Below are 14,642 nucleotides of genomic sequence, written 5' to 3'. Positions count from 1 at the left end.
TCTTTGATAATCTGTTTGATAGATGCTACATATTGAATGTTTCCCAAATTTCAATGCCCTTTTCTGTAGCCTATCAATTTGACTCAAATGCTTACTATAAGCAGCAACACCCTAAAGCAAAGCGTGACATAATGAGAGAGTTAAAAAGATAATGAAGGTGGAAACTACTGTATACGCTTAAGAGCTCTTTCCATCAAATCATCAAAATGTTTATCCCAGTTGGTAGGAGTAACCTGAAATGTCACTCCAAGAAGCTTCAGGTACAAAACATGTTTAATATCTAAAATTTCATCAGGCGGGGGCAACGTTTTTCTTCCTTTTATGACAGTTTCCTTGGTGTTACTCAAATTGAGTTTCATTAAATTCTTCACTGCCCAGAGAATATTTTTTTACCTCCCTAGAGGCATGGTCATTAACATTAGGCCCAACGGGAATAATATGCTGCACGTAACGTCCTCTGCATATTATTTTGTCATTTTTGGAAGTTCAAGATGCCACTGTCCATCTGTGACTACAGCAAAGCTCTCACATTTACCCGCAGAGGATTTTACCAGGCGAAATAGCTTCAATGAGAAGCCGCAAATTCGGTGCAGCTAAAGGGCTTGCTCCTTCCCTCCTAAAAATCCTGTTAGATGTCTTTTTCTTTTTTCTTTTAACTCAAAGACTCCTTATGTTTCGATATGTCCACTGGAACGCAGCTACGATGGCACTCGATTGTGACATCTTCACTTTTTCCAAAGAAACTTACGATCACTTTTAAAATTCCGCTCATGACTCGACCGCATGGAAAAACAGCGTACAGGCGATCGCACAGGCGCAACAGTAAGTAAGGCAAGCTGCTGTTCGGGAAATGAGCCTGCGCTCCTACCCGAAACGAGGATATTTTTGACAGAAGGTACTGGACATTCCCTACCGAAAAATTGGGAAACGGAATGAGCTGTCCCATTTATGAGTCCATTTCCCAATGCCGTAAGAGTATGGGTACAAATAAATGTGGCGGCCAATGCCCGCCAATTGAAGTTATGTAATCCTCGCATAGGCGCCTGATTCTAGTGGTGCAAACAAATGTTACAGAATGTTCCAGTCGTTTCAGTAAAAGTGCAAAAAGAACACAACATTCGAAGGTTGTCCTTTTTTTCCGGAAAATTTCCGTTGGTGTCAACCGTTCCATTTGTTTTCCCAACGGAACAACCAGCTTTTTTTCTAACAAGAGGTAATCACCCCAGGTTACCTCTGGTGAAATAGAGCCCACCAAAGGATGGCATTTCATAAACTAGAAACAAATCTTACAATAAGACGTTACGCATTATTCCGATCCAACCAACATCCCCACAATGTCGGACCCTGTTGGTTGTCATAATTCTGCGGAATCTCACCTTCAAGTACTAAGCGCCAAACTGCGCTTTGGCTTCCATCAATCATTTTCCGAACATAGCGGTGAAGATCGACTCCGCCTCCGGAAAGTGAATGGGAGTTTTAGTTTAGTTCAGAGGTCGAACACCATTATGATATACTTTTAGAAATTTTTCAGTAAAAAGATTCGTACAGTTTCCATCGCTTTCCATCGGCGTCGAGTTTGAAATATGCGAATTTACCGTGGGAACCAAAGACGCTGATTGGTGGGTTAGTCACGCATCAATTGATTTCGTCATTTGTGGTTGGCGACGGAAGTTTGATTGATGGAAGCCAAAACGCAGTTTGGCCGTTGGCGCTTGAGGTTGAATTCCGCAGAATTATGTCTGTAATTGGTAATAGTTTTTCTTGTTTTGTCGGTAATGAGTTATATTTATCTCCGTTTGTCGCTTGTTGGTTAACCCCATTCAGACCCTCTAACAAATGTCGTTGTGCTTTTATAGATTATATTGTATGCTTCTATAACATTATCAAGAAGCCAATAAGATGCGACCTTTTCGCTTACTTTTCAAATGAACACATCATGGTCAATGTTGGAGTTTTGGAAAAAGCCTCTCAAACATAATGGCCTAATCTAATTAAGTGGGAGCTACTTCACAATTCTTGGCAGATAAATAGAAGAAAGGTTTGCCAGCATTGAAAAAAATAGATAGATATTAAAGGAAACTGCATTCCCCACAATTACATAAAACATTCACGCGATGGAATGTCGGAAGGAAGCTGGTCGTAAGCAGCTTATAAAGTTTTATGATTTCCAATAGAAACCAATAAGAAAAGAAAGCAGCGCTAAGGCCCAAATGCCAAGTCAAAACGATGTTTGTTGATTAACTTCATGGAGCGTTTATAGTCTCAGCCAAAAGCAATTTGATGAAAAGTCAAAAGTTGAACGCTTTTTTTTTTTGTATGTTGTCCTTCCCGACTTTTGTAACTTGTCATTTGAAGACTCTCATATCTCGACCGCCATAGTATTTCATAGTGCCAGAGGAATTATGAAGTTCTACTAGAGACCAAATGGAACTCTAGGAGTCAAGATGACATAGCGGTAATAGACAGCGCCTCCCACCACCGCAATTGTATATGGACTGATTTTCAGTCGGTCTCAACCTGATTCGACGGTTTTGCTCTGGGAAGTCCAGTTTTCCTCCCTCGCTCGCCAAAATCGACTAGCAGGTTCTTTTCCCCTATTTTGCAAGGGTAACCTTGCTTTACCCTCATTTATGTGATACTTAAGGCTGGAATTGTTGGGGTAACTCTTTAAAAGCAGTCAAAAACTGCTAGAACGTCACTAGCATGAGTGTTCCCACAAGTACTTTCATTAGTCTATGGCTGAGGATTCAGTGGTAGTATCTTGCAATGTTCCAAAACAGTTTCTTAGATCTTACGTTGCTTTCAGTTTAGTTTTTCGGTAAAAGATTTAAACAGCATTAGAGGCCTGGTGCAGAAACAGATTTATTAATATGAATGAATTCGAAAAAAACGTTTACCTATAGACACCAGGGAAAAGATAAGATAACAAAATTATCGATCTTTCGTCATTTATGTACTAATAAATTATGCTGTCTTATTTTTCCCAGGGACGAATCTACAGTTGTTTGCTGGATTTCGGGCATGTTATTGTCTGGAAGGATATTTTCGAAGGCACATGTTTGAAGAATGCGAGTCATGTGAACAACTAGGTGGATTTAAATGCGAAAATGGTTCCATTAGTCTTCTACCTGGTTACTGGTGGAAATGGGAGAACGATACAAACAAAGAACTTTACATATCCTTTAGCGAAGTCTTACGTGGGAATTCTTCTGTTGGAAACCAATCCATGATCGAGTACCGATACTCTCTTCCTCAAGCATATAAATGTCCAAGACCGGAATCATGTCTGGGAGGTATGGACTCCCCATGTATTGCTGGATATAAAGGACCATTGTGTGAAGTGTGTAATCCTGGATATTACAAACAGTTGAAGACATGCAAAGAGTGCCCCTCAAAAGCATGGATGATAGCACAGCTTTCCGTCATAGCAGCAGTGACTATTATAATTACTGCGTTTATGGTTTGGAGAGGCAGGAAACAAGCCAAGAACAAGCAAGACCGCTCCTTAGTTGATATAATTCTTGGAAGACTAAAAATTGTTATCGGTTTCTATCAGGTAACATTTGGAGTTCTCGATGCATTTGCATACATCAAATGGCCCGCCACTCTCGCACTTATTGGAAAATATTCCGAGATTCTACAGCTAAATATTTTACAGATTGCTCCAATCCACTGTCTCTTTCCAGATCTAAACGTCAATGCTTTTGGAAGATTGTTTACTCTGCTCGGTATCAATGCTGCGGTCGTCATTTTAGCATTCATTATTTATGGAATTAGGAAGGTCTTATTGAGCAGAAAGAGCTTCTCGAGTCAAATGGAGAAAGTGAAGAAAATTTCCGAAACAAAGCAGTTGGTCTACAGAACAGTCTTTTTTTTCCTTTACGTAACCTATCTAAGCACCTGCTCCAAGACAGCAAATGTTCTTCCCCTTGCTTGTCGAACACTGTGCCTTGACGAAAAAGGCGAAAACTGCGACTCGTTTCTAAGAGCTGACTTTACTGTCAAATGTTCCAGCCAAGAATTCCGACGATCTGTGATTATTGCATATTGCAGCATTTTTTACATCATGTTCCTACCTATGGCTGTCTTGGTGGTTCTGTGGAGGCACCAAAGGTCTTTGAAGAAACTTGGCGACGGAGGTGACGATGAATCCACACATTCCCAGCGTTCAATTCCAGAAGTTGTCACAGGATTACAGTTTTTATTCGCAAATTATAACACTCACTCATGGTATTGGGAACTTGTTGAAACAGCTCGAAAGGTGACATTAACGTCAGGCATTATCCTGATAGGAGGTGAGAGCAGAGCCTATGTTGGGTTAGCATGTGTTATGTCAGGTCTCCATGGTATGTTCTTTGCGTACAAGCGGCCGATAGCGGACCCCTTTGAGAACAACATGATGGTTTCTTCCCTTGCTGTCACATTGGTCAACCTCATAATAGGTGCTGTGAGCAGAATTCCAGCAGAGAGCGCACAATCCCTGGTGGACTCATATATGGACCATATCATGTTCAATGCATTGGTATTTGGAGCAAATTTTTTGGTAATTGGAATTCTTGCGGGTAAGCATTTTGTTCGTATTTGAAATTAAATCAAAAAGAGTTGGAGACTTGGCTATCATTGTATGCGGTTGTGAGCTAGGAACATACAGCAGTTCACTTAATCTGAAAGATACCACACTATGATTAAGACACATAATGGGCCCTGGACTTTCCGGTCCAAATTCCTTTTTCAGATTTTCTGCAGAAAACAAAGTTACAAACTTATATTTAAAGTGCCCACATAACCCTCTTCAGATCCATGCTTTGATCTCATACTTTGATCTCGAAGAGCGTAGGAAGTGGCAGTATTTACTTTCCCCAATAGGGACGTTTAAGCAAGGACTACCTAGGTAAATAGAACGGTGAATGGAACGGTGAATAGAACGGTGACTTCTTCCGCCATGCGGAAGTGGCCTGGTTTCTAGCTGTAGTGCGCCTTCCGAATACGTAGGAGAACATGGCCGACCGTAGTGGAAAGTACATGATATGTTTAATATGTTATTGTTTCAACCTAAATGGCAAGATACAGGCATTTTATGCCTTTTTTATCATCTTTGGGGATTTTCAAACAGTTATTTGTCGATTTTGAGCTCAAAATGCGGTAGCAGCAGGCGCGAATAACAACGCTTTTCATAAGCGAGGCTTTCACCAGATGATTCACGATTTTTCTATTCTTTCACAGTACCTCTCGCCGCGACTTTTCGCATGTCTTTTATACCGAGATGAAAGTACTTTGGCGATTTAAACTCATACATATACATGTATCAGCATTTGAGCGAGAAAAGCAAATGAGGAGATCAAGATCTATATATGTTTACGTTAATCCTGTAATTTTGTTCATTTTAGGCGCATGGAAATTTTGTTGTCGTTGCTCACAATGAAAAGTTACCGGTATTTGGGGATTCAAGTTGACAGGCTTATATTCCTGTTGGAGAACTAAGAATTCTTCTAATATAAAGTTAGACCCGTGCGAAAGAAGGAGCAAATCTCTTATTTTTCCAAAAGATGACATGACACTCAACAAACTTCCGTTCTACTAAGCGATTTGCTTAACGTGATTCATTCGCTAGTATTGCACTGCGCATCCTGTTCTGCGCATAACACATCGTAGGCTTTATGGTCAAATTTCACGGCTTAGTTCTGTTTTCACTGTATCACAAGTCTCAAGGGATATTTCTAAACAAAACTGTTTGAGTTTAACCATGAAGACTCTTTGCCATATGTGAATACTGATATATCAAACGTTAAAAAAACATGTCAAAATGGCGGCCTTTCGGGAGGGAAAGCTCGCTAGAAAGAAGAATGGCCGTTTTTTTACAGCACAGCAGTAGAGCGAAGAACGGAAAACGTTTAAGACCCTCGCAAAAAAAGTCGAGTGATAGCCTTGCTGATGCTAAAGTGTCATTTCAGTCCGAGAGTGAAAGTGAAACCGCGCTATCGGGGAAACGTGTTGTCGAGGGGTCGAGCTCGGTTTGCTTTCTGTTTTCTCCTAAACGAGGTTCGTGACCTACCTTTTTTTTGTCATAATTTTATTGTCTTACTCCTCTTTGTGTGGTAAAAAATTTTGCATAAGAAAAAAAAGTTACATGGGAAAAAAGTATTCGTAGGCATCACTTGAGGACACAAAACTGTCTCCTCGAGATCACGCACCCGAGGAATATTTGTAGTCAGTGCCTTTTCATGACGCGTGTCTGTGCCATAAAAAAACATTAAATTATTCCTTTTGAACAATACCATACACCTGTTCTGTTATTTCAGGAATTACGTCAAAGCTGTGCTTCCTGTTCCTGCGAAACGTAGCGTGAACCGATGGAACAAACTTGTCTTCAAGGTTGATAGATGAAGTCGCAATGATTAAATAAGTAACTTGAGCAAGTTATTTCTCCCAAATGACCTTGGTGACCTATTTTTTTAATTTCACATTTTGAGTCAAAATAATGTCGGGAACAATCGAGAAAAATTTAAAGAAAACCTTACGACAACTTTTATTACTGAGGAGTCACCAAGAGCTTTGAATTTTGGCGGAATGGTACGTACTCGTTCCATTTTTCTGCGCTTAAAACTCTCCGTAATAGACACTTACGTAGTCCTTGCTTAAAGTGCCCAATGATTTGCAGACCATGATTAAATTAGACCAATCAAAACAAAAATTGTTCATTGTTACGATGTAGTGACATATTTAAGAGATTGGTTATTCATCCCGGAAAAGCCAAAGGAAACCACGGGTGTCCATCAGTAAAATCTGTTTGCTCATTACTTTCCATCTCGTGGTATAACAAAGATAGATTGAGTTGCAGTGTTAAATTGAAAGTTTCAACTTTTTAGCCAACTCAAACAAAGAGGCTAGGAGGAAAAGCTCAACTATGCTGAATGTTCCTTTTTGACCCATCATACGAGATGTGTTCACTACGAACAAAGAAAGTTTGTCTACACATTTTAACTGAATTTCGAACGATAGTCTAGCAGTGAATAGCACAATTTCAGGGGAATTGTGCGTTTTTTGATAAAAAGCATTTAACTTCTCACCAATATCAAGCAAGGGACAGTTAACAATTTGGGAGATAGAGGCATGGCTGAAATGTCCTACAACTGGAATAAGCTGGTTTTGAGAAAAATGCTGACGTCAGCACTTTCCTTGAGACATTTTTTTTTTTTTGTGTGTGTAGACCATGGTTGCAGTTTTTTGTTAAATGTTGGAGTTTCAAGACGTCCAAAAAATATCAAAAGAGAATTCAAGCATAATATAACCAAGGATTTGAATTGTAATAATACGCATAATGGTAAAAAGGGCACATTGATAATATAAAAAAAAAAAACTAAATACTTACTCTACAAGTAATCTATAACTTTCAACTAAATATGTCATCTTAGATTATGCCCACTTTTTGCATTTTTTTGTCGGTTAGTAAACACTTATACTTTGAGAATGATGGCTTTGACTGCAAGCGTACAGGGCTGTGAACTAAAGGTTTGCGTTTGAGCACTTGCACAACCATCTGCAGACTTCCTTGCAGGAATAATAAATGAGCTCATAGCAGCTTTGATGGGCTTATGGAAGTGTTGGCCACAAAGGTTTTCATTGACTATTTATCTCCCATCCCCATTCAGCAGGACGTGGAAGCTCTGGAAGTGCTAGGTGTACTTAACCCCAAACATGGCTACCTTGATACGATGCTCGAAGGGTATGTTGCTCTAGAGCTGCAGATGTCGGGGGAACTACGGCAACACAAGCGAAATAGTTGCCTTCTTGCCTTCTCCACAGACGTGATGATGTTTCTAGGTGTAGACAGGCCAAACACGACTCCTATTGGTAAAGATAGGAAATTCAAAGACCTCAGATCCGTTCATTAGGGCTTTCGCAGCCTGATATGATAGTCTCCCGACTGGTTTAGGTTTATGAATCTTTGTTAGAGTGTAGAAAACAGGGTTTCGTGGAATCTGTGACGGGTTTGGTGTCAAATTAGTCATGTCATCAATGTGGTCTCCGTGACGGAGAGCATCGATGAGTTCTTTGGCTTTTTGAAAGGTTTCTAATGTCATGGGTATAATGTATCACGAGAGGGTCAGATTCTCTTAGATCAGAGAGAAAACCGTAAGCCACTAAATTACCCATGGCATTAGAGGGTCTTAAAAAGCCAAAGAACTCATCAATGCTTTCCATCACGGAGACCACATTGACGACATGACTAAGAAATGGTCATCCCTGACCAAACCTGCCACGAATCCCTGTTTTCTACACTCTAACAAAGATTCATAAACCCAACCCGGTCGGGAGACCTATCATATTTGGCTGTGAAGGCCCTACTGAACGAATCTCGTCATTTTTTGATCGCCTACTTCAGCCTATTGCTAAAACGAAAAAAAAAACTCATACCTCAAAGATACCAGTCTCAAATTAAGACACAATCATTGTCTTATTGGAAGTTACTAGCCTTTACACTAACATCCCACAGGAAGAAGGAATCGGCATTGCATGTAGAACATACGAAACATTCTATGAAAACAAACCTCCGATTCCGTCTCACTCTTTCTTAGAGAAATGCTAAGACTCCTCTTGAAAGCCGAGAGAAAGAGATGAAATCTTGCAGCACACGAAACCGCAGTGGGAACAAAAATGGCCTTATCTTTTGCTAACATTTTCAAAGTTATCAACCAAAGTCCTTACAATTACAAAGCACGCATTTGGAAAAGATACATTGACGACATCTTTTCTCTATAGAACATAAACAAAGAAGCAAAAACAACTTGACAGAGCTAGCAAATAGCTATCACCCTACAATAAATTCACGGCTGAGATTTCAGATACTGAAATAACAATCTTGGATACATATGTAGACAAGAGCGAGAGATTCAAAAAGGAAAAAGTACTCTATTCTTGATGTGTGCACACACTTCAAACCGACAGAGATTTTCCAATACACGCACTTCAAGTCCTGCCACATTCCAGGCGTCAGGAAAGGCTTCATCAAAGGCGAAGCCCTACTTGAAAAACACATCGCACAATTCAAACAAAGATTACGCCACCGGGGTTATCCGGCCGATAACTTGGTAAACATCACTTTATATGAAGTCAAGTTTAGCGAAAGAATGTTGGCTCTACAAAATAAAATGAAAAATTGCCGTTTGTTACAGAATGTCATATCAACCATCAGTCCTTAATCTCAAGAATATTATAATGAACAAATGGCATCTTATATACAAAACCAGCCCTAGCTAGCAGAAATCTTAAAAAACCCTCACTAATTTCATATAGAAAAGGGTGGTCTTTGAAAGATAGAACATAGCTCTGAGGTCTTTGAATTTCCTATCTTGATCAATAGGAGTCGCATTTGGCCTGACTACACCTGGAAACACTTTTTGTAGGCTTCTCCAAAATTTCATGCTATTTGCAGAGTTTTACTAATAATAAAAATGAAGAAATAATGTGAATATGACATTTTGCTGGTGTCTGGATTAAAATGACGCAATTCTGAATAGACCTGTAGCTCATTTGAAATTTCCTTTACCTTTAACAGGAAACTAGTTGAACGAGATGCTTCCGTGAAGCATACACTGGGTTGCCTGTGGTACGTGCTACAGAAAATCAGAAGGCACTGAATTGTGTGATATTGAAATACAGCATTCCAGTCTCTGAAGAATAACAAATAAAAGAGAGGCGAGAAACATTGGCTTCTGGGCTGACATGTTGATAATTTTCAAGTTCCCTCACAACTTCTTTTCACCACAAGTGTGCCCTCTGAGCATCTGACAGCTTTGTAATACTAAACTTCAATGAAGTTAAGCCCTATTCAGCGGGGTTAGTGTTAGGATGGGAGACCAAAACAATAAACCTCTCATCAAAAAACAGAAGCATCGGACCGAAAATACTATTAACGCTAACAAATGCGAACTCAGCAAGGTACAGATTTTGTTAGCTTGCTTTATGCAAAACAAATATTGATGCAAAGGTAAATAACTATTGATATACAGTTTTTAGAAAGAGCAGAAGGAAGTTTCCGGGACGGTCGATCGAGAATAAAATATTTACGACATGAAAAGAACATTAATTTTGAACCGTGAATATAGAATATAAAAAGAAACATATTGGGACATTTTTGCTACGTTCAAGTGAATTGCAAAATCGAAAGTGACATGGCCGGAATTCAGCGGGCGCCGTGATTAAGTTACGGCGGGATGTTTACTCGCCAAACAGTGAAGCATCTGTGTCAAATGATGGCAAGATACCGGGTTTTTGTAAGTTTCTTTTTCTGTCAAGTGTTATAAAGTTTGACAGTGAAATGAGCGAAGTCAAAACAAAGATCACAATCGCCCAACTCTTGTTTATGCAAAGTCAAAATTTACTCTCCAAGACGCGTACGACGTTATTTATCACCAGGTAATTCCATCATTTTGGAAATAGCAGCTACTTTTTTACTCATCTGCGTCACAATTTTTCACTGATTTTGGGGCTCATTTTGTTGAAACTCAAGCACGCTTCCAACAGGCCTGTGAACCCTTCCTGCTTACAGAGCAATACTAAAAAACTTCTCCCATATCACATTTCAACCTTAAGCTCGAAAATTCAATACACAACATGATATTATAATTCACAAAGGCAGAAAATACCACAGAATCCTTTTCCAGCGAAAAATTTATTGAAACAAACAACATATTTGCTCTTAGAGGCGAAAACCTCCTCCTATTTCATCATTGCGTGCGTGAAGACAAGAAACTCAATCGTGTCAAATTACCATGTACTTCAGGTAAATACAGCTCACTTTGATTTCGTCTCGACGGGCGATAGATTGTTGTCGAAGTCCAGTACTCGTCGCTTTTGAGATTCCTGCCTAGTTTATCCAACTGACTTTCCATTATTGAGCTCCATAAGGGTATATTTTGTTTAAGGATCCACTAAAACGCCATTCGCGTTACATGACTTTCGACGCCATTGCAGGCTAAGTTAATGATTCAACTATGTCCACCAGAGAAATCTACGCAGTTCCACTACCCTCTCGATCCCAAGAAAATACGCGCAGAAGGCTCTATGCACAAAGACACCACTTACCAGGGGTGTGACAGGCAAGACTTTTCGCGACACGGAAAATTCCAAACGAGATGCTTCCTTGAAGCATATACTGGGTTGCCTGTGGTACGTGCTACAGAAAATCAGAAGGCACTAAATTGTGTGGTATTGAAAGACAGCATTCCAGTCTCCGAAGAATAACAAAAAAAGAGAAGCGAGAAACATTGGCTCCTGGGCTGACATGTTGATAATTTTCAAGTTCCCTCGCAACTTGTTGTCACCACAAGTGTGCCCTCTGAGCATCTGACTGCTTTGTAATACTAAAATTCACTGAAGTTAATCCCTTTCGGGCGGGGTTAGTGTCAGGATGGTAGACCAAAACAATAAACCCCTCATAAAACACAAGCATCTGACCGAAAATACTATTTAACGCTAACAAATGCGAACTCAGCAAAGTACAGATTTTGTTAGCTTGCTTTATGCAAAACAAATGTTGATGCAAAAGCAAATAACTATTGATACACAGTTTTTAGAAAGAGCAGAAGGAAGTTTCCGGAACGGTCGATCGAGAATAAAATATTTACGACTTGAAAACAACATTAATTTTAAACCGTGAATATAGAATATAAAAAGTTACGATCAGCGACAAACATTTTGGGAGATTTTTGCTACGTTCAAATAAATCGCAAAATCGAAAGTGACATGCCGGAATTCAGCGGGCGCCGTGATTAAGTTACCGCGGCATGTTTACTCGCCAAACAGTGAAGTATCTGTGTCAAATGGTGGCAAGATACCGGGTTTTTGTAAGTTTCTTTTTCTGTCAAGTGTTATAAAGTTTGAAAATGAAATGAGCGAAGTCAAAACAAAGATCACAATCGCCCAACTCTTGTCCATTCAAAGTCAAAATTTACTCTCCAAGACGCGTACGACGTTATTTATCACCAGGTAATTCCATCATTTTGGAAATAGCAGCTACTTTATTAGTCATCTGCGTCACAATTTTTCACTGATTTTGGGGCTCATTTTGTTGAAACTCAAGCACGCTTCCAACAGGCCTGTGAACCCTTCCTGCTTACAGAGCAATACTAAAAAACTTCTCCCATATCACATTTCAACCTTAAGCTCGAAAATTCAATACACAACATGATATTATAATTCACAAAGGCAGAAAATACCACAGAATCCTTTTCCAGCGAAAAATTTATTGAAACAAACAACATATTTGCTCTTAGAGGCAAAAACCTCTTCCTATTTCATTGCGTGCGTGAAGACAAGAAACTCAATCGTGTCAAATTACCATGTACTTCAGGTAAATACAGCTCACTTTGATTTCTGCTCGACGGGCGATAGATTGTTGTCGAAGTCCATTACTCGTCGCTTTTACGATTCCAGGTATTTTTTTTCACCACCTGGCTAGTTTATCCAACTGACTTTCCATTATTGAGCTCCTAAAGATCCACTAAAACGCCATTCGCGTTACATGACTTTCGACGCCATTGCAGGTTAAGTTTATCATTCTACTGTGTCCACCAGAGAAGTCTACGCATTTCCACTACCCTCTCTATCCTAAGAAAATACCAGCAGAAGGCTCTATGCACAAAGACACCACTTAGCAGGGGAGTGACAGGCAAGACTTTTAGCGACACGGAAAAAAAAAAAAATCTACCCATTTTCCGACTGGATTGCCATACGGCAACCCAGTAAAAAACCCACGAAATGAAGCCGAGATTCCGACTGGGTTTGGCAACCCAGTAAAAAGTAAACCCCAGAAAATGCTGACGTCACCATTATTTTTTATTTTTTGAAAAACTTCTTAATCACCGTTACAGGACTTTTTGGCCATGCCTCTATAACCAAGATTGTTAATTTCATGAAGGTCAACAAGCACGCAGAGTTTGATTCTTTCATTATAAAATGCACAATTCCTTCTCTTAACAGCCTGACTACAAAAACACTTCAGGATCTTGCAATACGATTTGAATACAGTGACGGGAACAAACATCCGGGCATTTACAACCGCTGGAGAAAAACAGTGGGGCGAATACGCATTTTGCAGAGTACTAAGCTCAGTTGTTGGTCTTCTCGTTCACTTATGATACTACACAAACGTATTCACTTCTTTTCTTTCTTCTTTTTTCAGTCCAGTACCTCAGGTATTTTTGCCGCTTTATCAAAGAATGGCGCAAAAATCCACAATGGTCTCTTTCGTGTTGCCTGGCGTTGCTTATGCCTCTTAATGACCTCCAGAACGAGATAAGAGGAATGACAGGGAAAAATTTTCTGAAAGATCAAGTGCAAACTGGTACGTTTAACATGCCATCAGTATCTAACACGTTAAAGGAGAGTGGAGCAGTAAGCTTTGAACTTGCTACTATCCGTGAGCAGTCGAAAGAGTCAGTTGAACCTCGATCAGTGAACCTTGGCTATGAAGAAAGCGACAATGGTGGCCTTGAAGAAGAAGATGCTGACAAACTCGCATTTGACACAAGAAAGGAGAGTGGGGCAGTAAGCTTTGAACTTGTTACTATTCATGTACAGCCAAAAGAGTCAGTTGAACCTCGATCAGTCAACTTTGGCTTTGAAGAAGGCGACAACGGTGTCCTCCAAGAAGAAGATGCCGACAAAGTGGCATTTGACACAAGAGAGGAGATTGGAGCAGTAAGCTTTGAACCTGCTACTTTTCATGTGAAGCCGAAAGAGTCAGCTGAACCTCGATCAGTCAACTTTGGCTATGAAGAAAGCGACAACGGTGGCCTTGAAGAAGAAGATGCTGACAAAGTGGCATTTGACACAAGAAAGGAGAGTGGAGCAGTAAGCTATGAACTTGCTACTATTCATGTGCAGCCGAAAGAGTCAGTTGAACCTCGATCAGTCAACTTTGGCCTTGAAGAAGGCGACAACGGTGGCCTTAAAGAAGAAGATGCTGACAAAGTCGCATTTGACAGAGGAGAGAAGCTGGATCCTCTCGCAAACCCGAAAGATACACTCGATACTCATTTCTGACTGGCTTGTTCGAAGTTTAACCGGATTAACTGAAACTTATCGCGGACAACGGCATTCTTTTGTAGAAATATATAACCTTAGGTCCTTCAATAATGTAACCTGACAACATATGAGTATCTTATTTGATCTTGAAATCGTTATCAGGAATAGAAGATAAAAGATTACCTCCACGTAAGTCTCAAGGTTTGAAAATCCTCATGGCATATTCCTTTGATTTATCCCCCTGAGATTGTTTTTTTAGAGTGTTTATCGTTAGAACTCTAGATTAAACTGGTCGGCTCTTAGAAATGATGTCTTTCGTTGACTCTGTACGTCTTCCTTGACTAGAATTGATAAGGGCGGAAGTCTTGGGTGCTCTAAATCTTGAGGGGTGAATTCCTTACCATGCAGTATTATAAAGACAAAATGAACTTGCAACTGACGGCAACATAAAATTGTGGAGGCAGATTGCAGAGAAGTCATTGTGAATGAAACGGATCGTAATCTTCCAAAAAAAAAAACAACCTGCTGTGTGCAACTTACACTGATACACAGCTAGTCGACAACATAAACTAACAGTATAGCTGTGAGCATAGCCTTGAGACAAGTAATGAAGG

Source organism: Montipora capricornis, chromosome 6 (assembly GCF_036669925.1).
Source record: "Montipora capricornis isolate CH-2021 chromosome 6, ASM3666992v2, whole genome shotgun sequence".
In the NCBI taxonomy this organism is placed as follows: domain Eukaryota; kingdom Metazoa; phylum Cnidaria; class Anthozoa; order Scleractinia; family Acroporidae; genus Montipora; species Montipora capricornis.
Note: the sequence above shows the minus strand (reverse complement) of the source record.